We start from the raw sequence: 15,236 nt of genomic DNA, 5'->3' as shown, positions 1-15,236 counted from the left end.
ACAATGTGACCGAAATCAAATAAACCATTATTAGAATATATATTGTTTTAACTGTCTTTTATTTCTAAATCATACGCCATGCATATATTTAAACAATTACAATTGATCAACTATCAAATGTAGTACTGTACATCAAAATGTAAAATACAATGTATCGTTATGACAAAAACTTAATTAAGAAGATATTGCATGTTGTGGGGTCCAGGAAGATTTTTTTAATAATTTTCATCTGCCGCAACGCTTGTTTGTTTTATACAACTCCAAAGTCAGGAATCTGATGTTCAGTAGTTCTCGTTTGTTGATTCCTGACTAAGGACAGGTACTAACAATTGCAGTGGGTTTAACGTAACATGCATTTGTTATAAGAACGATTTAAATTTGAGAAAAGGTACCTTGCGATAGGAGAAATTCTTTTTTATAGTAAGACATCCATAAATGAGAGCAACAAAAACAGGAGGCATGATGATATGATCCGAAATCCAAGGTACAGAGTTATTACATGCAGGTATGAAGTTTCAAGGAAATTTAATTGCCATATGATTTTTTTGGGAGAGGGATTTTAATCTGAAATAAATATGTGTTGCAATACTAGTAGATGAAAATGATTATTCGATCAGCAAAATATTTCCCTGGACCCTAAAATATCAAATGATCATCTATTTGACAATTTGTTTAACCTTGCATGAATGGGAAGACCTTGACAGTTATTGCTATTAAACTAATGAAATACAGGCATACTTTGTAGTGTTACATAGAATTGGTCCGCATGACGTGCATCCATTGGTACGGGTTCAAGGAGGTAGTATTGGTATGCGGTGAACATTAAAAAGAATTATGTCGAAAAAAAATCTTTACTTTATTTTCCTAAGAATTATATGTAAATTGGAAATAATATAACAACTGTAGCCTTTGCATAAGGTCTACATAAGCATGATAAGGATGTTTAATAGGTATAATTAGGTTGATTGGGGAGAAAGTCCTAATCGATATTCTTCTTGAAGTTTATATATCCACATGTATTTTTAACATAAGAACTCTAATTTCTATATAAGTATTGCCAATTCGCAAGATATATAACAAAAAATTATTTGAATATCTGTTTGAACTGTGTCATTTTAAGCATTGAAGTTATTCCGAGTACAGAGTCATTGTTGTTGTCTACAAGAATAGTATCTGAGGTGAACAGTGTTTTACTTGCCATTGTGTATCCACTATCCAAATGAAATTTGAAACACCTGTGATGAAAGATGTTTTGTAAACACTGAATTAAAATTGAGAAAGGAAATGGGGAATGCGTCAAAGCGACAACAATCCAACCATAGAGCAGATAACAGCCGAAGGGTCTTCAATGTAGCGAGAAACTCCCGCCCACGGAGTTGTCTTTCAGCTGGACCCTTGAAAATATGTATACTAGTTCAGTGATAATGGACGTTGTACATGTTATACCAAACTCCGAATTAAACAAAAGTGTCTACTTCAGTCGATGTAGTTAGTTTATTTAAAAACATGAACTGGTTTCCTCATTAAAGACAATCAAATTAAAGCTTAAGAAAAAGGAATCTCTTAAATATTCCATAAAACATCTCTTTACACATGTTACAGATAGGTTTTGTCTAAAATAGAAGTGACCGCATGAGTGTTCAGTTTCAACCTTATAGAAAAATAAGTCATTAAATAAGGTATAACAATCGTGATAAGCAAGGACAGTACTTTTAATTTACTTGGTTTTGAAATTTCTCAAGAGTTTGAATTATCATCATATTATGTTTGCATCTTGAATTTGTTACTTAGTCACTTTTCTAATAACAAATGTAAACTTGGTTTAGTAATTACAAAGTATCTGCTTTTAAGTCTGTGTGTTGTCTCTTTGACATGGTATCTGTTTTCGTTGTCAATTGATCTGTACAGACGATTAGTTGCTTTACCTGGAAGAATGCGTAGAACTGGTTTGCCGACATAGTACTTTATGAACCTAAAGAATGAACGCGGACAAACCACTCTTTTATCATTCGACCCTCGTAAGAAATTGAGACGCCATTCCATATTGTTAAACAATTCGCACATCGCAAGTGGACACCTGCCGCGGATAACCTTACAATTAGTGAACCAGTTTTTCCTCAATTGACAAAGACACGCAAATGGTGATGAAATATTCATATGGTAGACAACTCTACCTTCGAAGGTGGACATAAATAGGCACAACTTACCCAATAATTAGACGAGTTTACCCTCCAAGATTGATGGATACCCTTGAAAGTTGCCCTTGGAAACGGATTTTTTATAATCTCTCTCACTCTTCCAGACACTAGATCTGATACAGGACTTGAGATCTACTGCAAATACATGTAGGTAGTGTAAGACTTTTTTCTTCTAGATTTCAACCAAATATAGCTACAAGTTTCGTCAAGTCACTAAAAAAAAATCCCGTTAAATATGTCCTCCGTGTAAAGATCCCGACATCTCAATGTGACGTATAAAGTCAGGAATACGACAGTTATTGTCCATTCGTTTGATGAGTTTTGTCATTTGATTTTGACATGTGATTAGGGACTTTCCGATTGAATTTTCCTCGGAGTTCAGTATTTCTGTAATTTTACTTTTAATTGTTTTTCATATGAGTTTGTCCCTAATATACGTGAGAGTGAAGTATAATAAAAAAAAAACATGTTGAATTTCTAGGTTTCACAATGTTTTACATTAAACGAATAAGAATTTTAAATAATTGTTTGTTCTTAATTTGATGACATTGTCATTTATAAATTTCAAACTACTTTTATTTTTGATAATTATAACAATTACATGAATTATTAGTTTATATATTCATTGTCAAATGTAATATATTGAATTGTAATCATAATTACCAATTTGTAGTTTATGAAAGATATGCTTGTTCTCTATTAGTACTTCTGTACCTTACTTTAAAATACGTCAGTAAAAAAGTAAGTTTTGATAACTACAAATATAGCAAAACATCCGAAACAAAAAAAAAGTTATAATTATCAAAATTTGCAAGAAGGTACATTGATGAAAAGGATAAATTTCTTTTCATTTATGGAATGTTTGATAAACATTACCATTGCGTACATGATACCTCAAGTTTTTAACTTGACTGAGATCGACATCACCCGGGTATTTGTGAACATCACGATGTACATCCTCTGAATGGTCATGTACGGTTCCGTTTGCAATTTTAAATTCAAATGTGTTTTGCTGGAATTAATTTTGTCTTCATAAAATCTCGCTGTAGCCCATTCGTAATTATTTTGACTATTTTTCGTTTGAATGTGAGGGACCCATTTTTGTAAGATAAGTCCCATCACCTCCAACTGCGTGTTCATTTTTCTTTTTCAGATTCCAGGTTTTTTTTTTGCGCCGATGCCGTGTCAGTGTGATGATAATATGTGTCTAATTAAAACGAAAGAAAGAACTTCTATTTACATGATATACATGTAGTCATTACAAGATATGAAAAAAGAAAAATTGATAACTGTTTTAAAAAATCCCCGATTGAAGGTGTAATACCACCAAATCAGGTTACTTAATATCCGTTTCCATACGACAAAAGGTCAAAAAAAATATTCGCCTGAAAATTGCAGTTGTAGGAAATAAATCCTACATCTCATTGCAGTAAAACAAAATGTCATAAACATATATCATAGGTGTACCGAAGTACCATTAGTTTCTATTTGTTGTTTCTATAGAATATTTTAGAAACTTGAGGTTACATTGTTACTAAAGCTTGCACACAGTAACCTGATCTTCAGTCGTTGTTGTTTGTTCATGTGGTTAATACGTGATTCTCGTTTCTCGTTTTTTTATATAGATTTAACAGTTGGTTTTTCCGTTTGAATGGTATACTACTAGTCATTTTTGGGACCCTTTATAGGTTGCTGTTTGGTGTGAGCCAAATCTCCGTGTAGAAGACCGTACTTTGACCTATAATGGTTTTTTTTTAAGAAATTTTGATTTGGATGGAGAGTTGTCTGATTGGCACCCATACCACACCTTCTGATTTCAATTGTATCCTTCAAAGTCGAATTGAAAATGAAAATATCCTCATTTCAGTTGTGGGAGAAACAAATTGAAAAAAAAGAAAAAACTGGAAGCCAATTTAGAAAAAAAAATCATTATAATTATAATTTATGGTTTGAGCATTCAATTTATAATATTTGGAATATATGACAAGCATTGAATGTAAAACAAGACAACCCTAGTCTTTTGACATTTAAAGTAACTTGCTGTTAAATTGAGGTTTATTTTTACCGTTGGCTGCTTGATTTTGCTTTTTAAAGTTTTAAATTGTCCTATTTGATATTGCGTTAATATTGCAATTGTGTGGGCTTTTATTTAAATTTTCTATACATATTGATGAAAGATTAATACGTTCCACTTCATATCATTTTTGACAGGTTCGGGAATTTTATTGATAACTTATCATTATGGGTTTTGCTATATTTTGAAGGTCGAACTGCTAGATGTAAACTTTTATGTCATTTGAGCTTTGGCGGAGAGCTGTACATTTTAGCCTAGTCAAACTAATTTTGAAACTTAAACTAATTGCAACACAAGATGATTTAGTTCTTATCTATAGCATTGAGCCCAAATATACACAGAAAAAGTTCCCATAAAATCAAACTTGTGGAAAACTCAAATTTTACATTCGAAAGGGGGATAGCTCCGCAAAAAGTAACTCCTTTTTGTAAGTTTGTGGGTAACTTTCTTCAAATTCATGTAAAATATGATACTGTGATGATATTATAAATTCGTACTTGACTACTAAATAAAATCTTCTGTTCATTAAATGTACAAAACTGAAGTGTTATGGGTGTTTATTTTTTTTGCACATTTTTCATTAAAGAAATAGCAAATGTATGGCTTTGTGACTATTTTGAAAAAAATAGTGTGAATAATTGGTATTGTTTATATCTGTAAATTATACTTGTTGAGCATCTACCTTGTTTAAAGAAATTTTAAACCACAAAAAGAAGAATTTGTGCTTGATAAGTTTTATTCAATTTGAGTTTCTTCACTTTGACATGTTGAAAAATCTAATAATAGAGATTATAAAAATTTTATATTTTCAATAATCTGGTTTAATTAACATGATTAAATCAAATAGTTGTGTGAGTGGGTGGGTGTTTCAGCCAGTAGCTCATTGCCATAGATGGCGCTCGCAGCTTGAGTCAGATTTTTGGAATTCCCGTATCAGTTTGAACCATAATTTTGGAATTCCCGAATCGGGCAAATGTTCATTTGCTGTCGACCAGAAAGCAGTTGTTACACAAATTAGATAAACTATATATTTAAAAGAAAAAGAACAAAATGCCAAACAAGAGAAATGTCATAGGATCGCCATCAAGGGCCATTGGAAAGAAGAGAAGAACGGCTAGCAGGACAGGAGGACAGAGAGTGCAGAACGAGGAAATCCCAAAAAAAGAAGGACGAAGCTGCCCGGAAAAGAACTGTCAAGAAAACACAAGAGGTCGGACATGTGGTGGCAGAGGAACCAGAGGAAACTATTGATATCTCAACAGGTAATGAGTCGGGTATTCCCCTCTTTTAGGCACGACCCGTTACACCAAAACTTTGTTATTGCAAATAATTCCATTTATTTCACTCCGTCACAAGAATTTAGCATTCATGACACAGTGGAGGAACACGTGCCACACATCTCCCACAGTACAAAACAGTGTGTTAGTGCATTCACAGGGTTATAGAATAAATACACAACATTCGATAATCTGTTGATTATGAATTCCTAACTGTCAGTATCAATTATAAGCCAATTAAACTTTAAAAGTGATAATGTATAATGTAAACAAGACAAGCTACCCCCTTTTAATTTAGAAGATCAAGATAAACAAGAATAAATTCAGTGAATAAAAGTAATAAATAATTTTTCACTCAATTAAACTAAACAGCTACAAGCTTTACTATCTATGTATTAAATGTTCAATTATGACATGTATGATATCCTAAACCTACAGTTATATCACTACACTAATTTAACCACAAATATTTACAGTCATGTGCTTTCAATAATTCTCTCTGGTGCTTTTCTTACTCTTTCTAAAGCGGCGCGTAACGATAGTGTCATTATCATTTTCAACTGTTTTATTTTCCGTTACTTTTGTTTGTTCGAATTCATTATTATTTTCAGAGTTTCGGTTTCGCGGTTTGAAATACATGTTGGTAATGTAATTAAATCAGTGTCAATATCAGAAGTGGTATTTTCAAGTATGTTTGGTATGTCTTGGACTGATAAGTTACTGGTCCAAGTTTATGATTGATAACTCATTGTTTCCACTTGTTATTGTCTCTATAGTCTCTAACTAACACAGGTTTTCCTTTTACGCATATTACAGATTTGGACTCCCTACTGGATGCAAAAAGACTTTTTTTACCTTCTCCTCATTTTATTACTATTCACTGTGGAGCAAACGATTTGACAGATTTAGAGTTGACAGGCTTTATTTAAAAGTGTTATTATAATATGGTCTTCAATGCTCCAGCGCAGATACTGGCATTTTGCATCCCTGATGCAATAATCGAACAGAAGAGAAAAAAAGTGAATTCAATGGTCAAAAACTTTGTAATAGAAAATGGGGGAAAAGCTATATTACATGAGACCATTAGGGCAAGTGAAGTATCTTTATACAGAACAGATGGAACTCATTTGTCACAAACTGGAAATCAGGTTTTCTGAAATAATATACAGGAGGGTTGAGTCTTTCCTACGCACAACAAAATCAACTTTTCCAATGATTCAATAATGAAAATTTTGTGGAGGTGAGAACCCAAGTCAAATGTGGTAGCTTACTTGGACTCTCATGTGGCGGTTCAGGGAGACTTGTAGTGATTGGGGGATTATTTCACTCGGCCCTTGCTCTGGGCCTGACAAGTTCTACAATTTGCAGGTTTGGGAAATGTGGTTAGTGGTAACGGTGGAGTCTACAGTTGGGTAACTCTGGGACACTAATAACTGGAGCATTGATACTACGAGTGTTTTTTCCGGTCACTCTCCATGGTAGGTGGTGAAGTAACCGTGTTTAACTATCATGGAATTTATGACACTATGCAAACATAGGTCAGCTGACAGCCATTATGTATAGGTAATCGGTAGTCACACTGGCGCCTCCACAACATAATATAGAATACTCTGTAGCCAAAGTAAATCCACAAAGTAAAAATGTATATTCTAGTCATGAAAATGTAAATACAAGCTGGTGTAATAAAATGTAAGTTTAATTCAAAGGATTGTTTTTGTATAAGTTGTAAAAGTTATAAATGAAAAGCAGAGGTAGGAACCTCTACACAAATGAGTATAATATACAGAAAGTCTGTAGTATTTTAATTTTGGTATTTGGTATTTGTGAATTACAATTAAGCACAGACAACTCTAAATTAATTTTTAATCTCTGTTCGATTAAAGGAAGGACTTTAACATAGAAAATACGTCAACAACTCTTGATCGTTGTTCTGCATCTCATTGTTTTTCGTTCAGTATTAATATATAGTATTCTTCTATGAGTATTGCAATTAAATGGTGAACTTTTGAATTATGAATTCTAGGTTCTTGTTTGATGAAAGATATGGAAAAATCTTTAGCGTTGTTTGTTGTACTTTCAAGACGGCACACATATCAACACTTTATCCATTCTGTTGAATAAAATCGGTAAAGTTATAATTTTGCATCAATGTTTATTGATATTTCTGCCTTTTTTGCAGAGTTACCATATCAATGCAGGAATTTTAAATTATCATTTTTTAGTTTCCTCAAGTTAGATTTTACGGTACTTTTTCTGTGTATATTTGGGGTATTATGCTAAAGATTATAACTTAAAAATCTTCTTTTGCGATAACTTCAAGGTATAATAAGGGTCAAATTTATGACTGGACTATTTGTATTATTTACAACCATAGCACCTCGTCTTATTTTATATCATCTATTATGGTTTGAATGTGTATGCTTATAGGTTTAGATAAATATTTAGTTATTCGTACAGCGTAGTGTAATCCCAAGTTCAGTAGTTCCGAAAGCCAGTGCCAGTCCTGTTGTTAAAATGAATGAGAGAAACTGTGACATCATGATTTAATTTGACCTGTTCCAAAAAATACCAAGTAACATACGAGAATAAAGAACGGATGTAAAAAAGCAGATTAAAATTCAAGATCTTCAGTTTTTCGTGTAACGGTTTAAGTCTGTTTTTCTGTTCGTGGTGTTGTAATTTTTATTCTACACCACGATTCGTATTATCTTTTGGTCACCAGTATGGTTTATGCAAAATGAACACACAATATTCAGGTTGTTCAAAAATAAGTTTAAATTGTAAGCAGGCATTGTATTTAAGTTACTTATAAATGAAAGTAATATAAATTTCTTTTCAAATAAAAAACGTTTCAAACTGAAAAAAATTTGTTGATTATAGAGTATTTTAAAGCTTATTATTTCTAAATATCATTACTATAAAAAAGAAGATGTGGTATGATCGCCAATGAGACAACTAACCACAAAAGACCAAAATGACACAAACATTAACAACTATAGGTCACCGTACGGCCTTCAGCAATGAGCAAAGCCCATACCGCATAGTCAGCTACAACTACTTACTCACAAATATTAACGGATCTTTTCCAGCCTGAATGTAAAGTGAAATACATATACAATATAAGGTCAATGTCAGAAAATATTAACTTTTTTGTATGAGGCTGAGAAACTGGGAAAGGGCAAAGTTGTACCGAGCCGTTTCCCAGTTTTGTGCCGAGTACAAAATTGTTGATATATTCCTGACATTGACCTTATATAGTATTTTATACTGCAACTTAACTAAATAACTTAATACCTATCTAAATTGTAACACAAATTTCAAACTTATTTGCATCCTTTAATGAACCCCTGATTGTGAAGAAAGTGTTCCATGATGAAATTAAGTTGGTACAACATGTAGTCATGTTACTATATTTAGGAAATAAACACAACTAGTTGCAGTATATAAATGAATATCTGAAAGAACTTAGTTTGGTTTTTCCATTTTAAAACATCACGATTTCCTTAAATCAAAATCTTGACATTCTAGATATTTTTAAAAAGGGAAAATTCATGAAAGTATTTATAACTTGTTATTATTGTTTAAAAGTAGATCATTCACAAAGAAAATGATAATGATAACCTTTTAACCCTGTATGATAACATTGCCCGTATGAAATGTTTCATATGTTTATATATACATTGAACGCCAAATATATGTGACGTATAAAATTTTCTGACGTCAGACACGCGAATCAATGAATGTATTTGTAGATAAATGTTTTTGTGACCTGTTAAATAGTTCCTTTTACAATTGTTAAACGATGATGTACCCATATTTTTACTATTTTATTTATTATGTCTGTTTAGCTCACGCTTCATTGTAAATATAACGGAGTTTGATGAGACTGTCACCAAAAGGAGTGGTTTAGCGCTATAAAACCAGGTTTAATTCACCATTTTCTTTATTTGAAAATGCCTATACCAAGTCCGGAATATGACAGTTCTTGTCCATTCGTTTATTATGTGTTTTGTTATTTGATTTTGCCATGTGGAAATGGACTTTCCGATTGGAATATCCTCTGAGTTCAGTATTATTGTGAATCTTCTTATTTCTATAAAATTTACCAAATTTATCCGAGGAAAACCAATATCCTTTATAGCTTGTTGTTCGGTGTTAGCCAAGGCTCCGTGTTGAGGCAGTACATTGACCTATAATGGTTTACTTTATAATTTTTATTTGGATGGAGAGTTGTCTCATGGGCACTCAATCCACATCTTCCTATATCTAAATAGAATTTTTGTATGATTACAAATATTATTCCGTTTATCTTTATGATATTTTTTCTTCAACCGTTTTTTCTTTATTTGTAATACTTAATTTAGATGATTGAGGATTTTTGGTACATATATACAAAGGGGGTCGGTGGATTATGTTGTTTTTTTTTTGTCGGAGTTAATTAAAAGACAATTATTTGTTTCATAATTTAACACTTTAAAGTGTGGAGAAAACATTTAAAATGTGTTTTGTCCTTGCCTACATGACCATTGGATTTTTTTTTCATCAATTTGTGGATCAGAATATTTTTTCTTAGGTAAAAAAAAACCATAACCCTCTATTGTTTCCTTGTATGTCAACATGTGGGTTTCCAATTTTTTATATTTTTTTCTTCACAACGAAAGCTGACACAATTACGTGTCTGGTAATGAGTATGCAAATGATTTATAAAACATTATACAATAAAAATACATGAAAAGTACAATGCTTATATTTGTCAATTAAAATCAAAACGATCGATATGGTTTTATCTATAATATGTCTGATGGTATTTTTACATTCAGCTGAATAATACACACATCTCAATAAAATAGTAACTTGGTTTCGGTTTTGCAATTGAACCAACATGAACCGAAGTAGCTTTTAATTTCTCACCATTTTGATAATAATTATTATTTTATACATTGGTCGTGGAATTTAATATACTGAAATTGTAATCATAGTTTCTACAGTTTATCGCTATTTTGTGCATTTCTCCTTTGATCTTTTTTCGTGATAATTTTTCATATCATACTACTCGCTTGAGATGGATACTTATCGCTGGAAACAAAGGAGACACGAGGCGTTGTTAATGAAATTGACATGAAACTGACAACGTCGTCATAGATAAAACAGCGAATAACAGATTATCATTGGTCATCTCAACCATAATCTATAAATATTTCATGAAAAATAGACTTGTTCCTATATTAATAATTCTTTATATTTCATGAACAAGCCTCAGTAAATAATAAATGTTGAAAACTACAAGTAAAGCAAAACATCATAAACAACGAAACAATTGTTATAACTATTAAAAGATGTTAGGAGGAATATTTATTGAAAAGTTGCTTATTTCTTTTTAGCTTCAAATGTTTGTAAACCTTTATCACCGCGAACATGAACTTTGAGATCGGTAACTTTCTTAAGATCAACATTATCAGGATATCTGTGCACATCACGTTTTAAATCCTTTGAATGGTCATGTACGGTTCCTTTTGCCATTTTAAATTAAATGGCGACATCTGTTTTGCCGGTCTTAACTTTGTCTTCATAAAATCTTGCTGTAGCCCCATCGTAATTATTTTTTGCTATTTTTTCCTTTGAATGTGAGGGGCCTATTTTTGTAAGATAAGTGCCATCACCTCCAACTGCATCTTCATTTTTTCTTTTCCGACTTCAAAATTTTTCCAGATTCCAGTATTTTTTTCATTGACTCCCTGTCAGTGTGATGAAAATATGTGTCTATATAAAACAAAAGAACGTACTTCTATTTACATGATATACATGTAGTCATTTCAAGATATGTAAATAGAAAAAATAGTTTTTGCCGAAGTTCTTTTCTCGTAACTTATCTTAAAAGACACAAAAACGTTATCACTGATTAAAAGTAAACTGATAACCGTTTTAAAAATCCCCGGTCAAAGTTGTAATAAAACCAAATAGTATCCGGTTTCTAAGTTACGAAAGAAGATCGAAATAAATATTCCCCTAAATTTGACAGATGCAAAAGGAAATAAATCCTTCATTTCATTGCAGTTAAAATATTCTGGGTCATAAACATATATCATAGGTGTATCTAAGCACAATTAATTTTTCTATGTGTTGTTTCTATAGAATATTTTAGAAACTTAAGACTACATGGTTACTTAAGCTTGCACACAAGTCAAAACGAGGTGCAATTTTGTTTGAACCTATCATACGTCTGTAACCTGATGTTCAGTAGTTGATTGATGTTTGTTGATTGTTCATAAGTGTTTCTCTTTTCCCATTTTTACATAGATTTAACAGTGGTTTTTCCCGTTTGAATGTTTTAATACTAGTCATTTGTGTGTCCATTTGTAGCTAGCTTTTCGGTGTGAGCCAAAGCTACGTGTTGACCGTTTTTAGATATATGATTGTTTTTCTTTTAGAAATTGTGACTAGGATGAAGAGTTGCCTCATTTGCATTCATTTCACATATTCTTCTGTTATATCTATTGTATACCTAAGAGTCGAATTGAAAATGACAATATCCTCATTAAAGAAACGAAAAAAAAAGAAAAAAAAATATGAGAGAAACAACTGGAAGCCATTTTAAGAAAAAAAAAGTTCGTTATAATTATAATTATGATTTGAGCATTTAATTTCTAATAATTGGCATATTAATAAACATTGAATACAAAAACAAGACAATCCTAGTCTAATTGGTCATATGATGTAACTGGCTGTTGGATTTGGTTTATTTTTACCGCTGGCTGCTTGTTTTTGTTTTTCAAAAGTTTTAAATTTTCCTATTTGAAATTGCGTTAATATTTAAATTGTGATTGGTTTTTTATTATTATTTTCTATTTATATTAAACAAAGATTTATAATTCATATACAATTTATAATGCACATACCCATATCCTGGTAAAGAAATGTAAAATCTATTCTTCCTTAGTGTGACTAAGCTCGATTACCTATAAATAGAAAAATTGTAACGACATGGAATGTTTCTATTTTATGAATGTGATTCAATATATGAGTCAACGCCACTAGGACAACATATTCATGTATAAATATTACCGTTAATAGTGTCTTGGCCTTTCGAGGAATTTTATAGCTGACTATATGCAGTATGGGTTTTTCTCATTTTTGAAGGTCGTACGATTACCTATAGATGTAAACTTTTATGTCATTTGATCTTTAGTGGAAAAATGTACATTTGTATCATTTGTCCCAAACACACCTCTTCTTATTTTCATCTATTCTATCATGGTTTTAATATGTATGCTTCTAAGTTTAGACAAAATTCAATAACATGCATGTGGTGTATTCTCGAATTCAGTAGTTCCGAAATCCAGTTCAAGTCTTGTTTTTAAAATAAACATGAGAAACTGTGACATCATGATTTGAGTTGACCTGTTCCAAGAAATACCAAGCAACATACGAGATAAAAGGCGGATGGCAAAATAAGCACACAAGTGTTTTACAAAAGAAGACTCATTATTTTCTAACACAAGAAGTTCAAAAATAAGTTCAATTTTATAAGCGGCAATTTGTTCGATTATCTTAAGATTATTAAAGTGAAAGTGCTTAAAATTTAAATTCAATCCAAAACGTTTCAAACGGAAAAAATAGTTGGTTCACAGTCACTTGAATTTCATTAAAATATATATGATTTTTTTTAATCATGTTATATGTTTATAACAGTATTTATTTATTTTTTGTTTCATACACATTTCACTAATATTCAAGCGACTGTGGTTGATAAAAGAATATTTTTAAAGCTTAATATTTTTAGATAACTTAACCATAACTAATCACTCACAAATATCAAGAGATCTCTATACAGCCTGGATGTAAAATGAAATAAAAGTGAATATCTGAAAAAACTTAACCTGGACTTTCCATTTTAAAACATCTCCAGTTCCTATAATTAAAATCTTGACATCCTAGATATTTTTAAAAACGGAAAATCCTTGAAAGTATTAATAACTTGTTGTTATTTTTAAATTCACAAAAATATTTAAGACATTCTAGAGAAGAAATTGATAATGATGACTTTTACCAAATTGATGATTACTACATGCATATTATTCCGTTTATTTTAATGATATTTGTTCTCCAATCTTTATCTCTTTATTTGAAATACTCAATTAGGATGTGTGAAGATTTTTGTCACATAGATGTAGTTCCACGTGTACTAACATCGTCATATTGAGAAGCGTTTAAAGCGCAACCTTTGAACTTCCAAAAAGGAGTTGGGGAGGATATGGTATTTTGTCGGAGTCAGAAGACTTTTTCTCTCGAACATTAATTTTAATGACTTTGTTTAATCAATAATTTTTTTCATAATTTAACACTATAACGTGTAGTGAAAACCTGAGTTTAAAATATATTGTTGGTATGTTAGACCATGGTAATTGTTTTCTTCATTAAATTGGGAATCATATTTGTTTTCAGGGAAAAAACATACCTTCCCTCATAAGTTAAACGAATTAATTATGATATTTTTTTATATAGGTTTTGAGATACATCACAATAAGTGACTCCCCCTTTTTTTTGCAAAAAACTAAATAACGCTTAAACACAATTTAAAGCATCACCAAAAAGAATGCAGAAATTAAGATTTATATAACAAAGATGTGTGAAAAAATTGATGCAATAAGGATAAATCGTTTTTGAGATATGGCGCGACATGTAAAAAAAAACACACTCCTGCTTCACAGCCTACAAAGTTCTGTAACTCAAAAAGATTTAATTTCATTTTCACTAACAGGTTAACAAAACGTTTGACCATTATAAGAAATAACTTTGTTAAGTTACATAAAAATTAGATAAGCTGTTCTCAAGTTACGGTGTGACATGTTTACGCTGAACAGAAGGATAGATGGATAGATAGACTAACGGACGGTCATAATGACTGATAGATGGAGGAAAGGACGAACGGATTAAGGGATGGACAGACGGACGGACGGGTGTATACGATAATACGTCCTGTAAAAATTGTGACGGGCGTGACTAAACGCAAAGAAATGATAAAAAATCTCAATTAAACATGTTAAAGGTCAATAAGTTTTATAAGGATATCGGCCGAGTCGACTTATTAGTATATCTTGTATTCCTATATCATTTTTGCTATATTACTTTTACATGTTTGAACATAATAGATAGAAATTGATAAAAAGAACTTTAAATTCGTCATGTAAGGGCAATGCAATAACTCCTTTAAGAAGTAATGTGAAAGTAAATGGACAAATGGTAGAGCTCAACATATTGAAGATAATCATCTGGCCCTTTCGAATTTTCTATGTTTACGGCTGTTTTTAAATAATTGACATCATGCACTGGCATGTCCCCTTTTGTTGTTTTTTAGCCATGACGGCAATCTTGGTTGACAGTGGGGTCACAGAAAAATTTTCAGATATCCTATTGACCTTATTATAATTTGAAAGAGACATATGATTTTAGATAAGGTTTGTTAAATGCAGCCTAGTAATTTTAGATGCGAAACTTTATGTACAAAATTGTATTGCAAGATATTAAATGAACGACGGTCAGCCGGTGCGAAGTGATGAAAAAAAGAATTGAACCGTTCTTGAAAAAAAATTGTGTAACAAATCTCACGAACGAGAAAACTTAATCGGACATAGCAAACAATTTCACTGGCGTTTTATTTTCAAATGAAAAAGACATATTATTTATACT

The 15,236-nt window shown here is 31.4% G+C and overlaps 1 long non-coding RNA gene across 2 annotated transcripts; it reads right to left on the bottom strand.

The window, feature by feature from the left end:
• Positions 1 to 3,378: 3,378 nt before the first annotated feature.
• Positions 3,379 to 13,460, bottom strand: LOC143075803 (uncharacterized). Of its 2 annotated transcripts, none has more exons than XR_012978418.1 (3): positions 13,357 to 13,460; positions 12,446 to 12,505; positions 3,379 to 3,405 (listed from the first exon to the last, which is right to left on the bottom strand). It is a non-coding gene; the product is annotated as an uncharacterized LOC143075803 (long non-coding RNA). The 2 variants fall into 2 exon arrangements; XR_012978419.1 differs by lacking the exon at positions 3,379 to 3,405 and adding an exon at positions 10,257 to 11,309.
• Positions 13,461 to 15,236: the final 1,776 nt, after the last annotated feature.

The sequence above is a fragment of the Mytilus galloprovincialis genome, chromosome 5 (genome assembly GCF_965363235.1).
Source record: "Mytilus galloprovincialis chromosome 5, xbMytGall1.hap1.1, whole genome shotgun sequence".
Classification (NCBI taxonomy): domain Eukaryota; kingdom Metazoa; phylum Mollusca; class Bivalvia; order Mytilida; family Mytilidae; genus Mytilus; species Mytilus galloprovincialis.
Note: the sequence above shows the minus strand (reverse complement) of the source record. Positions and strands in the feature narration are given on the sequence as shown.